This window comes from Balaenoptera physalus, assembly GCF_965194825.1.
Source record: "Balaenoptera physalus genome assembly, contig: HAP1_SCAFFOLD_749, whole genome shotgun sequence".
NCBI classification, from domain to species: domain Eukaryota; kingdom Metazoa; phylum Chordata; class Mammalia; order Artiodactyla; family Balaenopteridae; genus Balaenoptera; species Balaenoptera physalus.
The window spans coordinates 437374-444382 of NW_028126019.1; the positions used below are offsets into that span (position 1 = coordinate 437374).

At 45.5% G+C, this 7009-nt stretch overlaps 1 long non-coding RNA gene across 1 annotated transcript; it reads right to left on the reverse strand.

Annotated features, from left to right (window-relative positions):
• Window positions 1-596: 596 nt before the first annotated feature.
• Window positions 597-5047, reverse strand: LOC309653641. The gene is made up of 2 exons (XR_014259311.1): window positions 5006-5047; window positions 597-714 (listed from the first exon to the last, which is right to left on the reverse strand). It is a non-coding gene; the product is annotated as an uncharacterized lncRNA (long non-coding RNA).
• Between the last annotated feature and the right edge of the window lie 1962 nt (window positions 5048-7009).

The window sequence follows — 7009 nt, forward strand, 5'->3', positions numbered from 1 at the left end:
ATCAAAATACTCCAAGATTTGTTTCATCCCAATGCTCCATGGCCCTTGTCATTACAAATCCACATGATCCCTTTCATCACAATTGTCCATGGCAACTTACATAAAAATGCTCCATGCCCCTGTCATCACAATGCCCAAAGATATCTGTTTTTACAATGATCCATGACCCTTGTCATCACAAGGCTCCATGTCCCTTGTATTCACATTGCTCCATGGCCCTTGTCATCACAATGCTCCATAGCGCTTTTCATCGCAATGCTCCATGACCGCTTTCAGCACAATGCCCCATGACCCCTGTCATCATGATGCTCAACTGCCCTTGTCATCACAAGTCTCCATGAAACATTTCCTCAAAATGCTCCAGTACGCCTTTCATCCAAATTCCCCGTGGCCACTGTCATCACAATTCTCCATGACCACTGTCATCATAATGGTCCATGACCCGTTTCATCTCAATGCTCCATGACACCTGTCACCACAGTGCTCCATGGCCTTTGTCATCACAATGTTCCATGTCCCCTATAATCAAAATGCTCCATGACTTTTTCCTCACAATGCTCCAGAATTCTTGTCATCACAATGTTCCATGACCGTGGCATCACAATGCTCCATGGCCCTTGTCATCACAATGCTCCAGAATTCTTGTCATCACAATGTTCCATGACCGTGTCATCACAATGCTACATGACCCTGGTCATCACAGTTCTCCCTGACCTTTGTCATCACAATGCTCTATGTCGCTTTTCATCACAATTCTCAATGACCACTTTAATCACTATGCTTGCTGACCATTTTCATCACATTTCTCTATTGTCATTACAATTCCCCATCGTCCCTTTCTTCACAATGCTCCATGATGCCTGTCATCACAATGTTCCACGGCTTCTGTTATCACAATGCTCCAGGACCAGTTTCATCACAATACTCCATCCCCCTTGTCATCACAGTGCTCAATGAATCCTTTCATTACAATGCTCCATGACACTTGTCATCACAATGCTCCATTGCCTTTATCGTCACAATGCTCCCAGGCACTTTTCATCACGATGTTCCATGAAAACTTTCATCACATTGCTCCATGACCATTGTCATCACAATAGTCCATAGCCTTGTCAACACAATGCTGCATAATCCCTGTCATCACAATTCTCCATGACTCCTGTCATCACATAATCCAGGACAATTTTCATAACAATGCTACATGCCCCCAGTCATCACAGTGCTCCATGATACATTTCATCACAATTCCTAGATGATCAATGTCATCACAATGCCCCATGACACCTGTCATCACAATTCGCTATGACCCTTGTCATCACAATACTCGATGAACTGTGTCATCACAGTGTTCCAGGACACATGTCATCACAATGATCCATGACTACTTTCATCACAATGCTCCAATACACCTGTCATCACAATGCTCCATGGCCCCTGTTATCATATGGCTCCATGATCTCTTTGATCACAATGCTCCATGACCAGTGTCATCACCATGCCTCATGACGCCTGTCATCTCAATGCTCCATGGCCCCTTTCATCACAATGCTCCATGAACCCAGTCATCACAGTTTTCCCTGCCCTTTTCATCGCAATGCTCCATGGGCCCTGTCATCACAATGCTCCATGCCCTTGTCATCAAAATTCTCCAGAACTCTTGTCATCATAATGCTCCATGCCAATGTCATCAAAATGCCCCATGACACTTGTCATCCCAATGCTCCATGGCCTTTGTCATCACAATGTTCCATGGCCCCTGTCATCACAATTCTCCATGCCCTTGTCATCAAAATGCTCCAGAACTCTTGTCATCATAATGCTCCATGCCAATGTCATCAAAATGCCCCATGACGCTTGTCATCACAATGCTCCATGGCCTTTGTCATCACAATGTTCCATGGCCCCTGTCATCACAGTGCTCCATGATAACTTTCATCACAATTCTAGATTACCACTGTCATCACAATGCCCCATGACAGATGTCATCACAATTCGCCATGGTCCTTGTCATCACAATGCTCCATGAACCGTGTCATCACAAGGTTCCAGGACACTTGTCATCACAATGATCCATGATCACTTTCATCACAATGCTCCATGAACCCTGTCGTCTCAATGCTCCATAGTCTTTGTATTCACAATGCTCCATGGCTCCTGTAATCACAGTGCTCCATGACCCCTTTCATCACAATGCTCCAAGACCGCTGTCATCACAATGCCCCATGACGCCTGCCTTCACAAATCTCCAAGGCCTATCTTACCAAAATGCTCCATGATCCCTGTCAGCACAATATTCGATGGCACTTTTCATCACAATGCTCCATGACCCCTGTCATCACAAAGTTCTCTGCCCATATCATCACAATGCTCCTTGTCACCTTTAATCACAATGCTCCTTGCCCTTTCATCACAATGCTCCAGAATTCTTGTCATCGCAATGTTCCTTGACCGTGTCATCACAATGCTCCATGAACCTTGTCATCACAAAGCTTCATGACCTCTGTCATCACAATGATCCATGACCCTTGTCATCACAAAGCTCCATGACCCCTGTCATCCCAATGATCCATGACGCTTGTCATCACAAAGCTCCATGACCACTGTCATCACAATGCTCCATGACCGTTGTCATCACAAAGCTCCATGACCCCTGTCATCACATTGATCCATGACTCCTTTCCTCACAGTGCTCCAGTACCCATTTCATCACAATGCTCCATGCCATTGTCAGCACAATGCTCCTTGGACCCTGTCATCAAAATGCTCCATCCCCTTTTCATCACAATGCTCCAGATATCCTATCATTACAGTGCTCCATGCCCGTGTCAAGACAATGCTCCATGACCCATGTCATCAAATTGCTTTATGAACCTTGTTATCAGAATAATCCATGACCCCTGTCATCAAAATGATCCATGACAGTTGTCATCACAATGCTGCATGATACCTTTCATCCCAACTCTCTGTGACCGCTGTCATCACAATGCTCCAGGACAATTTTCATCACAATGCTCCATGCCCCCTGTCATCACAGTGCCCCTTAACACCTGTAATCACAATGCTCCATGACCCTGTCATCACAATGCTCCATGACCCCTGTCATCACATTGTTCCATGGCCTATGTATTCACAATGCTCCATGGACCCTGTAATCACACTGCTCCATGTTCCCTTTCAACACAATGGTCCATGAACCCTGTCATCACAACGTTCCATGAAAGTTGTCATCAAAAGTCTCCATGACCCTGGTCACCACAAGGTTCCCTGCTCTTGTCATCACAATGCTCCATGACCCTTGTAATCACAGTGGTACATGGCCTTGTCACCACAATGTTCCATGGCCTCTGTCATCACCATGCTCCATGGTCTTTCTCATCACAATGCTCTATGACCCCTGTCATCACTATGCTTGATGACCATTGTCATCACAATGCTCCAAGGCCCCTGTCATCACAATGCCTCATGGTCTTGTAATCACAATGCTCAATGACCCCTGTCATCACAATGCTCCATGCCTTTGTCATCACAATGCTCCATGGCCCCTGTAATCACAATGCTCCAGAACACTTGTCAGCATAATACTCCATTCCCGTGTCATCCCATTGCTCAATGACATTTGTCATCAAAATGTTCCTTGGCCTTTGGCATCACAGTGATCCATGGTAACTTTAATCAAAATTCTACATGACCATTGTCATCACAATGCAAGGTGACCAATGTCATCACAATGCCCCAAGACACGTGTCATCACAATTCGCCTTGGCCCTTGTTATCTCAATGCTGTATGAACCGTGTCATCACTAGGTTTCAGGACACTTGTCATCAAAGAGATCCATGACAACATTCATCACAATGCCCCATGAACTCTGTTATCTCAATGCTCCATGGCCTTTGTATTCCCAATGTTCCATTGTCCCGATAATCGCATTGCTCCATGAACACTTTCATCACAATGCTCCTTGACCACTGTCACCGTAATGACCCATGACGTTTCTCATCACTGTGCTCCAAGGCCACTCTCATCAAAATGCTCCATGATCTGTGTCAGCCCAATGTTGCATGACAGTTGTCATCACAAGGCTCTATGATCCCTGTAATCACAATGATCCCTGCCAATAACATCACAATGTTCCATGTCTCCTGTAATCACAATGCTCCATGCCCTTGTCATCACAATGCTCCAAGACCGCTCTCATCACAATGCCCCATGACGCCTGCCTTCACAAATCTCCAAGGCCTCTCTTACCAAAATGCTCCATGATCCCTGTCAGCACAATATTCGATGGCACTTTTCATCACAATGCTCCATGACCCCTGTCATCACAAAGTTCTCTGCCCATATCATCACAATGCTCCTTGTCACCTTTAATCACAATGCTCCATGCCCTTTCATCACAATGCTCCAGAATTCTTGTCATCACAATGTTCCTTGACCGTGTCATCACAATGCTCCATGAACCTTGTCATCACAAAGCTCCATGACCCCTGTCATCACAATGATCCATGACGCTTGTCATCACAAAGCTCCATGACCACTGTCATCACAATGCTCCATGACCGTTGTCATCACAAAGCTCCATGACCCCTGTCATCACATTGATCCATGACTCCTTTCCTCACAGTGCTCCAGTACCCTTTTCATCACAATGCTCCATGCCATTGTCAGCACAATGCTCCTTGGACCCTGTCATCAAAATGCTCCATCCCCTTTTCATCACAATGCTCCAGATATCCTATCATTACAATGCTCCATGCCCGTGTCAAGACAATGCTCCATGACCCATGTCATCAAATTGCTTTATGAACCTTGTTATCAGAATAATCCATGACCCCTGTCATCAAAATGATCCATGACAGTTGTCATCACAATGCTGCATGATACCTTTCATCCCAACTCTCTGTGACCGCTGTCATCACAATGCTCCAGGACAATTTTCATCACAATGCTCCATGCCCCCTGTCATCACAGTGCCCCTTAACACCTGTAATCACAATGCTCCATGACCGTGTCATCACAATGCTCCATGGACCCTGTAATCCCACTGCTCCATGTTCCCTTTCAACACAATGGTCCATGAACCCTGTCATCACAACGTTCCATGAAAGTTGTCATCAAAAGTCTCCATGACCCTGGTCACCACAAGGTTCCCTGCTCTTGTCATCACAATGCTCCATGACCCTTGTAATCACAGTGGTACATGGCCTTGTCACCACAATGTTCCATGGCCTCTGTCATCACCATGCTCCATGGTCTTTCTCATCACAATGCTCTATGACCCCTGTCATCACTATGCTTGATGACCATTGTCATCACAATGCTCCAAGGCCCCTGTCATCACAATGCCTCATGGTCTTGTAATCACAATGCTCAATGACCCCTGTCATCACAATGCTCCATGCCTTTGTCATCACAATGCTCCATGGCCCCTGTAATCACAATGCTCCAGAACACTTGTCAGCATAATACTCCATTCCCGTGTCATCCCATTGCTCAATGACATTTGTCATCAAAATGTTCCTTGGCCTTTGGCATCACAGTGATCCATGATAACTTTAATCAAAATTCTACATGACCATTGTCATCACAATGCAAGGTGACCAATGTCATCACAATGCCCCAAGACACGTGTCATCACAATTCGCCTTGGCCCTTGTTATCTCAATGCTGTATGAACCGTGTCATCACTAGGTTTCAGGACACTTGTCATCAAAGAGATCCATGACAACATTCATCACAATGCCCCATGAACTCTGTTATCTCAATGCTCCATGGCCTTTGTATTCCCAATGTTCCATTGTCCCGATAATCGCATTGCTCCATGAACACTTTCATCACAATGCTCCTGGACCACTGTCACCGTAATGACCCATGACGTTTCTCATCACTGTGCTCCAAGGCCACTCTCATCAAAATGCTCCATGATCTGTGTCAGCAAAATATTGCATGACAGTTGTCATCACAATGCTCTATGATCCCTGTAATCACAACGATCCCTGCCAATAACATCACAATGTTCCATGTCTCCTGTAATCACAATGCTCCATGCCCTTGTCATCACAATGCTCCAGGTCTGTTTTCATCACCATGCTTCATGCCCGTGTCATCACAATGCTCCACGAATCTTGTCTTCACAATGCTCCATGGCCCATGTCATCACAATGCTCCGTGACTCCTGTCAACACAATGCCTGATGACTCCTGTCATCAAAATGCTAAATGGCACTTGTCATCACAATGCTCTATGACGCCTGTCATCACTATTCTCCATGTCACTTGTTATCACAATGCTCCATGGCCCCTGTAATCACAGTACTCCATGACCCCTTTCATCACAATGCCCAATGCCACCTCTTATCACAATTCTCCATGGCATTTGTCATCACGATGCTCCATGACACCTGTCATCACAATGCTCCATGACACTTGTCATCACAATGCTCGATGGCCCTTGTCATCACAATGTTCCTTGGTGCTTTGCATCGCAATGTTCCATGACAACTCTCATCAAAATACTCCAAGATTTGTTTCATCCCAATGCTCCATGGCCCTTGTCATTACAAATCCACATGATACCTTTCATCACAATTGTCCATGGCAACTTACATAAAAATGCTCCATGCCCCTGTCATCACAATGCCCAAAGATATCTGTTTTTACAATGATCCATGACCCTTGTCATCACAAGGCTCCATGTCCCTTGTATTCACATTGCTCCATGGCCCTTGTCATCACAATGCTCCATAGCGCTTTTCATCGCAATGCTCCCTGACCGCTTTCAGCACAATGCCCCATGACCCCTGTCATCATGATGCTCAACTGCCCTTGTCATCACAAGTCTCCATGAAACATTTCCTCAAAATGCTCCAGTACGCCTTTCATCCAAATTCCCCGTGGCCACTGTCATCACAATTCTCCATGACCACTGTCATCATAATGGTCCATGACCCGTTTCATCTCAATGCTCCATGACACCTGTCACCACAGTGCTCCATGGCCTTTGTCATCACAA